The following is a 14,369-nucleotide window of genomic DNA, read 5'->3' as shown; positions in this document are numbered from 1 at the left end:
CTCGTAAGTCAAGGCCCCACTGTATGTATTAAGCTCTCAGTGGTGCCAGTCATACCCATGTGTTTCAATCTGTCATTGTTGATGATGAGTTTGGTTGACTGTGATCAGAATGCACACTCTGATTTCAGGCCTTTGAAACAGCGATGGTCTATAATTGTAAATGTTTCCTGTGCACTTAAAGTGAACTAGTGCTCTCCATCTGTGGGGTGTGATTCTCTAAAAGTGTCAGGTCCAGTTGCTGAGAGCTAGTCTAAATCTCCTACACTCCATTGTTTTCTGCTTGTTGTTTTGAGATCAATCACCCTTTCAAGGTAGGATTTGGCAAATGCCTTGAGGGGAGATTGCAGGCAGATGTGGTGGCTACTTCCCTGTGGTTTCTGCCTCTCTGAGGTTCTGTTCCTCAAACGCCCAGCTGCTTGGGCACCTTGAATTTCAAACTCTGTTTCATCCTTTGTCCCATGGAATGACCACTTCCTACTTGAACTTCATTCCTATGTGCTCTTCACTATAATCATGATCACCATACTTGGACATGATGAATGACCAATAAATGTTATTATTCCTTTTTAATAATCAGCCTCTCCCCTCCATGAAGGGTTCCCTGTTCCCTCTCCTCCATGCCCTGTCCCCTCCATGTAGGGTTCTGTCTCCTCCCTGCCCTTCTCCCTTAAAGTGGGCTTCCCTTTCCCCCCTGCCTGCCCCCTCAAAGTGAGGTTCCCTGTCCCCCTGCCAGCCCCCTCCATGAAGGGTACCTTCTCCTCCCTGCCCCTCCCCCTAAAGTTGGGATCCCTGTCCCCCTGCCCTGCCTCCTCCATGGATAATTCTGACTCCTCTCTGCCCTGCTCTCTCAAAGTGGGGTTCCCTTTCCTCCTGCCCTCCCCCCTGCATGGAGGATTGCCTGTCCAACTGCCCTGTCCCCTCCATAGAGGGTTCCCTGTTTCCCCTCTCCTCCTTGCCCTGCCCCCTCTAATTGGGGTTCTCTTTCCTGCTGCCCTCCCCCTGCATGGAGGGTTTCCTGTCCCCACTATCCGGTCCTTCCCAGTGGGGTTCCCTGTCCCCCAGCTCTGACCCCTCTATGAAAGGTTCCCTGTCCACACTGTCCTGCCCCTTGCCTGGAGGGTCCCTTCTCCTAGACACACAATGTCAGGGCCTGGAATAAGCTCTGCCCCTGTCCATTCCCTTCCCTCAGCTCTCCTCTCCACCCTCCCCCGCTCCCCCCCTCAATACACACACACACACTCTGTTTGACCAGGTAGTTAACTTTCTGGGGACTACAGATCTGTCTTGTCCCCTGGCTTGAGACAAGTCCTGGAGAAGCAGGACCCCTCACTGTCTGGCTTAATAGACAGGGGGCCCTGCTGGGGTCTGGCTGGAACTCTGTCCCCAGCTGCCTCCTGTCAGTACAGCAGCCAGCACTCATCCAGGTCCAGGGAGCACACGCAACCTGCACCCGAATGACAGGGGACCAGCTGCCCACAGGGAAGGAGCCCACACTTGGGCTCTTGGTCTCGCACGGGGCTCTTGGTCCCAGGTGGCAGCTTGATGGAGCCTCTCCACTCTCCTGCTTTCTCCCATTACCCGGGGCTCGCCAAGTCCCAATCCTTCGGGAAAGTGACTCCTTGGCTGTCCCCACAGAGCAAGGCCCAGAGAAACCCCAATCCTCCAAGGGTTTTAAATACCTGACAAGCCCAAGTTCACCCTTGGAATGAACCCTTCACGCCCACCACAGCCCCCACCACGTGGGACACTCCAGGCCCGGCCCCTGGGAAGTGCCAGATAGGCTGGAACCCGCACTCAGCTGCAAGGGGAGGGGGCGGAGGGAGGAGGTTTAACAGGGCTTTTAGGCGGGAGGCGCTGGGCAGGTGAGCAGGAGGGCACTCACCTTGGTGACATTGAGGAAGGTGGCCTGGCCCAGCACTGCCCCTCACCAGCTTCAGCTCCAGTTCCTCCCTCAGATTAGCAAGAGGATCCAGGCCACACGCAGGAGAGGGGCGCCTGCAGGATTATAAGGTAGGGAAAGAACCTAAGGGGACACCCAGATTTCAAGTCTTATTGATAGAGCTAGGACACAAGGTGAAGGAAAGAGTTAGAAAAGGTAGAGTCATCCACATAAAAGGGTTTAACTAATGGAATATTTAAGAATTAATAAATTCTGCAAGGGATAAAAGAAAACAAAAATTATTTATAGGCTGGAATCCATGAGGAAGAGGAGCTAGCAAATCACTTCAAGCAGAGGCTTGAGCTGAAGAAGGTGGAATCATCTCAAATATGCTGAATGAACCGCTTATTTTAGGGAAAAATTATAAACCACTTTCTAAAGTGTTTAATAGCCTCAAATTTTACTTATTTACAAAAGTAATACTTTTCTTAAAATAGAACATACTACTGGGTTACATTATAGAATTTCTTTTAAAAAAACAAATTATTTTATACAATTAATTGGTCTTTTAGAGTGCTGAAGCTTAATTTAAAAAATACACCAGTTCCATGTTTGTTGGACCTGAATAATTTAGCTAAGACTGGTGTCTTTAAAAGTTCTGAAGTCATATTTGGTGATATCAAGGAAAAATAACTTGTTTATAATATTCATCTATAACTTGATCAAATTACAATAGCATTACTAACCTATATTATCATTTCCATTAAATATGCTTCACAAAAGGTAGCTGTTATCACAGAACAAATTCTTCCATCTAGTTTTCTGAAATTTTTTTATCCATTTTTCCTTTAATATACAGTATTATACACGTCTGTCCTCTAATTTAATTTCCAAGCGCTTTTTAGTAAGTAATATTTAGGTATATTACTTAGTATTTATCAACAATAAAGACGTACAATTAGATTAATAGAGATATCATTACTAATTTGTTCAAAATGAAGAGTTGATTAAAACCCAGAAAGTACTTTCATTTGTAGGCTATTAGTTTAGAAATCCAGGCATCACTTGTATTATAAGATAAGAACATTCCATTTCTGGGAGTTAAGTTACCTGATCTGATTTTTAGCAAAAATCTCTGTGAAATGTGGTCTCCAACCAAAACCTAGGTTTTTTTCCAGTTGAGTCCAACCAAACCTTCCCCTATCTTACAAGTGCATGAACTTTTAATATTTCCATATATTGCATTTCAAGAGCATACAAAAATTTCAACCCTTTCTTTGGCATTAATGGCCTCCTGAAACGCAAATATCATTCATTAAAATAGCTGATTCAAAAGGCAGTAGGGTATTAATGAAAGAGGCTACAATTCAACACCAATGATCTAATGTCCTAAACATTCATTCGCTACATGGAGAGACATAGATATTTTTGTAGCTTACCAATGTCCCCCTTCCATAATATATAATACTAAATTTATACAAAATTTATAAGTCATATTACACCATAGCTATAGCAAAAACAATGCATGTAAGAAATGCCAGCAAATGGTACAGCAAGGGATGGATATGGAAACCTTTCATTCAACATGTAGGGAGCAAACTAAACCCGGCAGCCGGTGGTAGAACCTCCCTCCCTTTCACAACATCAGGAGTGGAAGGCCGTCCAGGTTCTCTGCTCCCGCCTTTGTCACAAGGGGGTAAGGCAGGGTCTGAGCAAGAGGACACTGGGTGGAGCGCTCTTCGTTCATTCTGTCTGCAGGACTGACTTCACAGGACACACAGCTTTCTGCAGGAGAGGACATGGGCAAGAGAGCGGTGTGGGGAGTGTCTCCAGCGCTGCAGGGGCCCTTGCGGGAGGCCGGCAGCGGAGTCCTGCGTGGCTGCGGGTACTCCTCTGCGGTGGCCTCACTCACCCTTTTTGAAAGGGCCAGCAACAGAGAAGCACCCACATAGGCGTGCAAAGGAAGCTTCGCACCCCGCCCCCGCAAATCAGTATTTTAAAGACAAAAGCGACCACATTACTGCAGGGCTGGAAAGCAAATTTGCAGAGGCCAAAGATTAGACAAAAGGCAGGAGCCAGCGACCTACAGACCTGGAAATGATGTTTTAAAGTGCTTAGGGCCCCCACTTCCAAGTCTTGCTCCCTCCCGGAGCGTTTCCTGGGCCAATGAGGAAATCCCTCAAGGCCTGGAGAAGACCTCGGACAGGGAGGAGGAGGAGACCCCCAGTCTTTCCCGAGCTGCGGCGTGCGGTGGCTGGCAGCAGCCGCGGACCTTGGAGTCCCGAATTGCAATGGGCGTCCCGGGGGCAGCGGCCACCCTCGCCTCCACCACAAAAGGGCCGAGCACTGCCTTCGCGCCCGGGCTTCCAGCACGCGAGCCCGGAGGGGAGAGCGGGCGCCGCTACCCGGGGGCTGCCCCTGTCGCCAGGGTGAGGAGGGAATGGAGCCGCGTGTCCATGTCACAGCATAAAGGAAAGGACCTTCGGGTGCACCCGAACGCGCCACCCGAAGCGGCAAAGCTGGTGCCACCCGCACCCCCACCTGTCTCCGGGCCTCGGTAACGTGTGGTCCAGGTCCCTCGGCGTCCGGGCGGCGCCACAACCGCCGAAGCACAGCCAGGAGCCTCCCACCTCCGCGGAAGGCCCGTGACCCCCACAAAAGCCCGCCGCCCGGCCCCGCAGCGCATCCTCCTAGGGCTCCGCCGCGCACCCACTTTGGGTTCCGGTGCCCGGACCCCTCAGCGTCTTGGTCACCGCCTTCCAGACGTGGCGGCCGAGCAGGCAGAGCGGGAGAGCCGGCGAGCTGGCCACCCGGACGGAGCTGCGCTGTGGCTGCGGGCGGCCTCGCCTGCCTCTTGGCCGCCGCGCTCCGCCCGCTGTCCATTTGGCCGCGCCCCCGCCCAGGACGCGCCCTATCCCCCGGCCGCTCCCTCCGCCGCGCACCTTTAGTGGGTGCCCCAAAGCCTGCGCCGCGCCTCTGCCGCTCACCTTTAACCCCTCGGCGCCCTGCGCCGCCGCGGGCGGGGTCCTGGTGCCCCCTGGCGGTCGCGGCGGCGCCAGGTAGGACTCTGCGCCCCGGAGCCTGGCTCCTGCCAGGTGAGGAAGTCCTTGGCTCCCCGCACCTCCACCTCCGACTCCGCCGCTAGAGCAACGGAGCGTGCACTTTGGCACTGATACAGCCCTTATCCTCCGCCCCCCACCCCGCCCCCCGCCACTTGGAAAAAATCCCACCTGCCTTTCAGGTCCGAGGCCTTCACACCTGGCTGAGGGTCTCAGAGTGTGGCCTGCCTCGGTTTCCTCAGTGTAATGCCATCCTGCAGCCATTCTTGTCCCAATCCACCTGTGCTCCCCGGGCGGATTTGACCCCCACCCTGAAGGTCAACGGAAAGGGAATCCTAAGCCGGTATAAACTGGATAAACTGTCCGCAGGCCCTCAGTGCCTGAGTGTTGACAGGTTGAATTGAGCTTAGATATTTTTGGAAAGTTAGAGTGGGTAGGAAGGAAATTTACCTTGATTGAGGCGTTAGATATTCTTCACTTTTGTTTTGTCTTCACTATAATATGATCTATTCTAAGAGGTAGGTATTGTTATCCCCAATTACAGATGAGAAAATAGTCTAAGGAGGGTTAAGGAATTTGTCATTATCACACAGCTGGTCAGTGGCAGAGCTAAGGTTCAAATAAAACAGGGTGATCCCAAGGATGAAGCTCTTCACAAACACCTCAGGCTTCCCTTAAGCAGAGGTACACTCGCCCCCACCCCAACTTCCCATTCTCTCAACTTGCTCCTGTCTGTGCATTCCTCCACACAACCCTCACGACACCCTCGATTCTCTCTGTCCCATCTCCAACCAGCACTGCATTGACCCCGGGACCTCTGCAAGGGAGCAAGGCTCTGCGGTGGTTCTCAACCTTCCTAATGCCGCGACCCTTTAATACAGTTCCTCATGTTGTGGTGACCCCCAACCATAAAATTATTTTCGTTGCTACTTCATAACTGTAATTTTGCTACTGTTATGAATCGTAATGTAAATATCTGATATGCAGGATGTATCTTCATTGTTACAAGTTGAACATAATTAAAGCATAGTGATTAATCACAAAAACAACATGTAATTATATATGTGTTTTCCGATGGTCTTTGGCGTCCCCTGTGAAAGGGTCGTTCAACCCCCAAAGAGGTCGCAACCCACAGGTTGAGAACCGCTGCTCTAAGGAAATCCGCACCAGAGTCACCCTCTGCCCAGTGCAGCCTCCAGAACGCTAGGCCAAAGGAGGGTTATTACTATAATTTTATTAATTGGGCATTAAGGCATGGCAAGCACTGTACCAAAAGGAGAATAAAGGGTGGCACTTGCCCAGTTGGCTTATAATAGACAAATTATTGTGAGACACAATAAAAAACAGGAGGTGGAGAAACCCATATGGGTTTTATCATCACCCTCAGGACAATGGTACAATTAGTGCAAATTGCACACCTGCACATGGTGGCAGGTAGTTAGGAAGGTGGAAAGAAAACTCACAATTAGGGACACCCTGATCCCTTCTCCTTCTAACAGAACCTCAGGAGGGAAGCGAATGGGATGACAGTTCAGCTCAGCTCTCAACTCCAGCCCAGAGTCCAGGCCGGCTAGATGGCTAGGTAGAGGATGGCTTCATGGAACAGGGTGGTCCCAAAGTGTAAGGACAGAAAAAAAGGCCTTTCTTTTTCTTCGCTGTGGCCTTCCACAATTTATGAGAAGCACCTGGTAATTAAACCCAAGGCTATTAGCTCCTCTGATTCAAACAGCCTCTCTGTTCAAACTGGAGACAACAAGCTAAGCTGCTCTCAAGGCTACATTCTTGCATCCACCTCCTCTCTGCTGTTTTCAGAACACAGGGGTAATTCCCACCATGGGATCTCTAGTTAGTAGAAAAGTCCCTTTCCCTGTCCCCTTCAAACAAGCCTCTTTTGAACTATTCATAACTTTGCTCTAAGCATGTTTTACAGGCTTGGGAAAAATATTGATAAGACACCTCCCTAAGACATCTGCTGGACTGCCTCCTGGGAAACAAGCAAACTAACTTTTTAAGACAGCCCCTAGTATCTGCTCAACGTCAACACAACACAAACTCCTCCCTTCCTTGTCACCTAGCAACAGTAGCCACTACTCTCTGAAGGGGGAAGCTGCCCTTTGTTTCTTGCCCAGTATTGATTAGCAATGCACCAGACCTTTCCTGTCTAGGAAAGTAAAAAACAAACTTCCTCTCTGCATTTCTTCTTTTAATTGTGAGTTCTTTCACAGCCTGTGTCACCAGCCAAACCCTAACACAAAATTTTCAAGTCACTTTCTTGGCATAGGGAGCTGCTTCTAAGAGAAGTGGTGTTAAGCCCATCCCGGAGTTGAAATTTCTACTTCAAATATTTTGAGGATCTTTGTTAAGAGACTGGAGCAGCCTAGGGGGAGGGATCAAGAACCAGATTGATTTTGGGATTCCCCCGGGACTCCTACAATATGTTGAGACTCCTAAAATATGCCACTCTCACTGGATTGGAGACATTTTCCCATATCAACTTACTTGGGTAGTAGTATTATTATTATTCCCATCCTACAGATAAACATGCTGAGGCTCGGTGAAAACTAATTTGCCCAAATATCTAGGTCTGATGACAGTGAAATCAATTCTCTATATCAGTGATTCTCAACCTTCTGGCCCTTTAAATACAGTTCCTCATGTTGTGACCCAATCATAAAATTATTTTCATTGCTACTTCATAACTGTAATGTTGCTACTGTCATGAATAGTAATGTAAATATCTGATATGCAGGATGGTCTTAGGCAACCCCTGTGAAAGGGTCGTTCGGCTGCCAAAGGGGTCACAACCCACAGGTTGAGAACCGCTGCTCTATATCATGTTACCCCAAAGATAAATTTCATGCAAATGATTCAAATTATCTCCAGCTGTGTCCAAATGGTTTAAAAAACCCGTTCTACTCCCTGTAAGGTCTGATCTAGTAAATACTATATAGTGAATGGTATTGTGCCTATGTCAACTTCCTGGATTTGATAATATATAAGATGTTGGGGGGAGGTTGGTTCACAGGGTGTAAGGGACCTCTCTGTACTATTTGTTGTAACTTCTCATGAGTCCATAATTATTTCAAAATAAAAAGTTAAAAAACAAAACCCTGCTCTATACCAGTTTTTTTAAGCTTTACTGTTCACTCAAAACACTGATGTTTGTGATCTTAGAGTTCTAGAACTTTTAAGAGTGAGAGTAGTCTTAGTAAACATTAAATGATTCACCTGATCAAGTTTGGGTTACAATCATGACTAAAGATACTCAGGTATAATGGTTGCTATTTTGTGTTTGTAACAAAATTTTTGTGGATGACATAGCACTTTAGAGAGGTTTATGTACCCTTGCAGGAGTGGGGAATGTCTGGCCGTGGGCCATATAAGGCCCGTGAAACCATTTGGCTTGGCACTGACAAGTCATTAGGTGTGAGTTAATTAAATGTTTGACCAAATATAGCAGGCTAATTTTTAAGTTGATAATTCTGTATGGCCCAGGAATCTACACTAATAAAAGACAAATATGCAAATTGACCATATCTTCACTGCGCGCATCAGCCAATCAGAAGAGTATGCAAATTAACCAAACAAAGTTGGCCGTTAAATTTGCATACTGCAGGCAGATCCTGCTGCGCTGCCCCACTCCGGGCAGGTGGCAGCGAGATCCCCAGCCGCCGCCCACCCCAGCGCAGGATCTGGGCCTGCCATCTGCGACCGGGGGAGACAGGGCAGGCATCGCAGGATCAGGCGTGCCATCTGCCACCAGGGGAGCGGGCCTAAGCCAGCAGGTGGTTATCTCCTGAGGGGTCCCAGACTGTGAGAGGGCTCAGGTTGGGCTGAGGGGACCCCCCCCTCCCCCGCCCCTGCCAGTGCACAAATTTTTGTGCACCGGGCTTCTAGTCCTATATAATAAAGAGCTAACATGCTAATTAGATCGAACAGCAGAACGACCATCCAGACGTCCTTCCAGACAAGGCTGCAAGGAGCTGTGAGGGCCAACTGGGGCTGCAATGGCTGAGCCCCTTGCAGAAATTTCATGCATCGGGCCTCTTAGTCTATATATAGAAAAGCCTTAGTGACGGAACAACTGGTCGATCGGTCTCTATGATACGCATTGACCACCAGGGGGCAGGCGCTCAATGCAGGAGCTGCCCCCTGGTGGTCAGTGTGCTTCCACAGCCAACCTCCTGCAGCCCCTCCCCCCAGCCAGCCAGCCCCAATGGCCCCTATCAGAACCTCCTGTGCTCGCCCCCACCCCCACCAACCTCCCGCTGCCCTGATGGGTCGCGATTGCCGGCCAGGCCAAGAGACCCCACCAGTGCAGGAATTCATTCACCGGGTCTCTAGTGATGTTATAAATATCCAAATGGCCCTTGGCAGAAAAAAAGTTCCCCAACTCCTTTACAGCAACATCGAGGCTTGTATAAATAGTTTCAGAACACCCCCCTCCCAATTCTGCAGAAACCTATTTAGAAACAAGTCGAATACTTTGCACAGTGCATCCTCAACCTGCAAGCCATTCTCAATGCCAAGAGAAGAGCTAGGACCCCCATGTTCATTCTCTCATCAGGGGGATGTTTTCCAATTACTTAGGTGGGAGGCTAGGAAAGTACAAATTCTGCTAAATCACACAAACAAGTGTACTTGCACATCATCTGTGCAGAGTTATGTAAGAATTAAATAAACACACTTCTCCTTTATTGGAACAAAAGAATATGGCTTACCTTTTCTGTGTTCCAATCAGCAGACTTCCACTTAGTAACTGTGGGGGGAAAATTACCACCTATGTGGGAGTGTCTGCAGAACAACGGAAGTTAGAAATGTTCTTTCCTTCTATATCTTTTCCTGTTGCTCTAATGAAAATCTCACAGCTTGACTAGAGATGAATTATGATTGTACTTATTTGAAATTGCTTAGAAGTTGCCTGACTGTGCAGCATTTGATTTGAATTTGCAAGTTCCCTGACAAAAGTAGTGGTGCCATATATGGTGTTAGACGCACCTCACCATCACCAAAGAGGTGTTACCAGACAACCCCCTGAGTCAGTGGGAGAGGCCTGTCCCAACCTGGATCCTTGTCTTCTCATATAAATGACTTTATACCAGAGACCTTGACTACATTGTGAAAGCCAATTTATTAAAACATGCACCTTTATTGAAAAAGCGAAGCAAAAAGCCTATACATCTGGCTTATGAAGCACAGACGGGCTCTCTGCTGATCTGAAGAGCAAGATGGGTGGGGGTCCGAGGAGTTATATACCCTCTTGTCTATAGGTTTCAAAATTCCTTTGCTGAATATTTTGCTACAGATTCATTCTCAAGGTCCCTTTTTACTTTGTTGTGGCCTTCCCAGAACTCATGAGAAGCACCTGGCAACTATCTTGCCAAGCCTTGAGACTGCTGGCTTCTCAGAGTAAAACTGACCTATTTTCCTTCCCCCCTCCCCCTCCCTTTCTGCATTTTATCCTTAGAGAGGTTTTCAACCATTTGTTTTCAAGTGTCCTTGGAGGGGGAAGATAATGGCTTGTTAGTTACCCTTTCAGAACCCTTATAATTTGTTCATTATATTCCAAAACAAAAACAAACAGTGTGGGCAATTTTCAGCCAGCATGTAATTAACAAGCCATTGTATTTCCAGGCCAACTACACTTTAGAACAAATGGTTGAAAAACTCCCTAGTGAGAGAATGCAGAAAGGGAGGGGGAAGGAAAAAAGGGCAGGGTTTTTATTTTTCCTTTTGTGTGTGTATGTGTTTTTTTAATCCTTTATTGTTTAAAGTGTTACATATGTCTCCTTTCCCCCCTTTGACCGCTCCCCCATCATTCCCACCCCCCAGCACATGCCCTCACCCCCCTACTGTCTGTGTCCATGGTTTCTGCTTATATGCATGCATACAAGTCCTTTGGTTGATCTCTTACCCCCTCATCCCCCTGCCTTGCCTCATATGTTGGACAGTCTGTTAGATGCTTCTATGACTCTGGTTCTATTTTTGTTCATCAGTTTATGTTGTTCATTATATTCCACAAATGAGTGAGATCATGTGATATTTATCTTTCTTTGACTGGCTTATTCCACTCAGCATAATGCTCTCCATTTCCATCCATGCTGTTGCAAATGGTAAGAATTCCTTATTTTTTATAGCAGCATAGTATTCCATTCTGTAGATGTACCACAGTTTTCTAATTCGCTCATCTACTGATGGGCACTTAGGCTGTTTCCAAATCTTAGCTATGGTAAATTGTGCTGCTATGAACATAGGGTTGTAAATATCCTTTCTGATTGGTGATTCTAATTTATTGGGATATATTCCTGGAAGTAGGATTACTAGGTCAAATGGAAGTTTCATTTTTAATTTTTTGAGGAAAAGCCATACTGTTTTCCACAGTGGCTGCACCAGTCTGCATTCCCACCAGCAGTGCATGAGGGTTCCTGTTTCTCTGCATCATAGCCAGCACTTGTCGTTTGTTGATTTGTTGATGATAGCCATTCTGACAGGTGTGAGATGGTACTGCATTGTCATTTTCATTTTCATCTCTTGTATGGTTAGTGATTTTGAGCATGTTTTCATATGTCTCTCAGCCTTCTGTATGTCCACTTTCAAAAAGTGTCTATTTAGGTCAGTGATGGTGAACCTATGACACACGTGTCAGAGGTGACACGCGAACTCATTTTTTTGGTTGATTTTTCTTTGTTAAATGGCATTTAAATATATAAAATAAATATCAAAAATATAAGTCTTTGTTTTACTATGGATGCAAATATCAAAAAATTTCTATATGTGACATGGCACCAGAGTTAAGTTAGGGATTTTCAACATGCTGACACGCCGAGCTCAAAAGGTTCACCATCACTGATTTAGGTCCTTTGTCCATTTTTTTTTTATTGGATTGCTTATCTTCCTTTTGTTAAGTTATGAGTTCCCTATAAATTTTGGAGATTAAACCCTTATCGGAGATAACATTGGCAAATATGTCTCCCACGTAGTGGGCTTTCTTGTTTTGTTGATGGTTTCTTTTGCTGTGCAGAAGCTTTTTATTTTGATGTAGTCCCATTTGTTTATTTTCTCCTTAGTTTCCATTGCCCTAGGACAGTGATGGCGAACCTTTTGAGCTCGGCGTGTCAGCAGTTTGAAAAACCCTAACTTAACTCTGGTGCCGTGTCACATATAGAAATTTTTTGATGTTTGCAACCATAGTAAAACAAAGATTTATATTTTTGATATTTATTTTATATATTGAAATGCCATTTAACAAAGAAAAATCAACCAAAAAAATGAGTTCGAGTGTCACCTCTGACATGTATGTCATAGGTTCGCCATCACTGCCCTAAGGAGCTGTATCAGTAAAGATATTGCTATGACAAATGTCTGCTACTTTGCTGCCTATGGTTTCTTCTAAGATTTCTATGGTTTCCCCTTTTACATTTAAGTCCTTTATCCATTTTGAATTTATTTTTGTGTTTGGTGTAAGTTGGTGGTCTAGTTTCATTTTTTTGCATGTATCTGTCCAATTATTTCAACACCATTTATTAAAGAGAGTCTCTTGACTCCATTGTATGCTCTTACCTCCTTTGTCAAATATTACTTGAGCATAATGGCTTGGGTCGATTTCTGGGTTCTCTGTTCTGTTTCATTGATCTATATGTCTGTTCTTGTGCCAGTACCAGGCAGTTTTGAGAACAGTGTCTTTGTAAATAGCTTGATACTTGGTATTGAGATCCCTCCAACTTTGTTCTTCTTTCTCAGGATTGCTGCAGCTATTCAGGGTCTTTTTTTTTATTCCAGATGAATTTTTGGAGAGTTTGTTCTAGGTCTTTGAAATATGCCATTGGTATTTTAATGGGGGTTGTATTGAATCTATAAATTGCTTTGGGTAGTATGGACATTTTAATGATGTCGATTCTACCAATCCATGAACACTGTATATTCTTCCATTTGTTTATGTCTTCCTCTATCTCTTTTTAAAAAGAACTTATTTCTTGACTGGGCTGAAAAATTAAATTTTACTGTACATTGTCCACCATGGGTTTGGTCTTCTAAAGTTCCCATTGTCCTGGAGGAATAAGAAAGGTTACATTAAAAATAAACCAGAGAGATCCCACTTCTTGGAATATATTCTAAAATCCCCAAAACACAATCAGAAAGACTATATGAACCCTCATGTTCATAGCAGCACAATTTATAATAGCTAAGATTTAAAAACAGCTCAAGTGCCCATCAGTAGATGAGTAAACAAAAAAGTCATGGTACACAAACAGGGGGGTGAGGGCATGAGTGGGGGATCCGGAGGGGTAATGGGGGGATAAGGACACATATGTAATACCTTAATCAATAAAGAAATTTTTAAAAAGTCATGGTACATTTACACCCACCAGGGGAGTCCTTGGGGATGAACTAGACTAGACAATGTTTTGGTCCTCAAGTTCTTTCGCATGGCTGGTGATGTGGATTTAGATTTCCCTGTACACCTAGCCCTGCTCCATTGTAAGTTGACAGGGTTCTTGAGTAAACCAAATTTAAGGCACTTTGGATCATTATGGGATAGGATCATTATGTTCTCCAGGTCTATTTAGTCTTTTCCAGGTGCATAAACTTCCTCTATTATCCCAAATTATTCCTGCAATGATTTAAAACATTTACTTGAACTTCCAGGACCTGTGTTACTGGTCTCTTGGCTAGGTTTCTAAGTGGAATTCCCCTTATCCTATCCTCTATAAAACAAAATATTGAAGAGTTGCCTGGCTTTGTGTTTTGATGAATAATCATTGGGATATGATTTATTTCTCTGAAATGGAAAATATTGTTTATACTTCCTGCTGGACTTGGCTAATAGTTTCAATAGTTGCTGAAATTCATGCTGATTTCTCCTGAATGGATCCTTTTGTTTTGATGGCCTCCTTAAATAAACCATCTTTATTTTCTTTGGAGAGTCTATTGCTAGCAAAATTACTTGTTAATTTTAGAATTATTTCTTATTCCAGTTGGAAGGGAAGTAACTGCTGATCCTTTCTTTTTTTGGCATCTAAATATTAAGAAAGGGTACAACACCTACGCTAGAATTGCTCCATCTTTGGGAAACTGTAAAACCCCAAACATGTTTTTTTTATTCCTATGAATTCAGCATGTTCCTTAAAACACTATTTTTATTATAGGAAATTTCCTTTTATTTTCTAAATTAAAGCATAGATTTTCCTTTTACCAGTAACTTACTCCATTTTTAATTCTATAATTTAACTAGAGGCCCGGTGCATGAAATTCATGCACTTGGGAGGAGGGTGGTCCTCAGCCCAGCCTGTGCCCTCTCATAGTCCAGGAGCCCTCAGTGGATGTCCAACTGATGGCTTAGGCCCGCTCCCCACAGAAGAGGCTCCTGCCACCACCACTGCACTTGCCGGCAGTGAGCCTGGCTCAGGGCTTCTGGCTGAGCGGCATTTCCC

This window comes from Myotis yumanensis, unplaced genomic scaffold (assembly GCF_028538775.1).
Source record: "Myotis yumanensis isolate MYYU_CA2020_CCGP unplaced genomic scaffold, mMyoYum1.0.hap1 SCAF_1, whole genome shotgun sequence".
Classification (NCBI taxonomy): domain Eukaryota; kingdom Metazoa; phylum Chordata; class Mammalia; order Chiroptera; family Vespertilionidae; genus Myotis; species Myotis yumanensis.
This window is presented reverse-complemented; position numbering follows the sequence as displayed.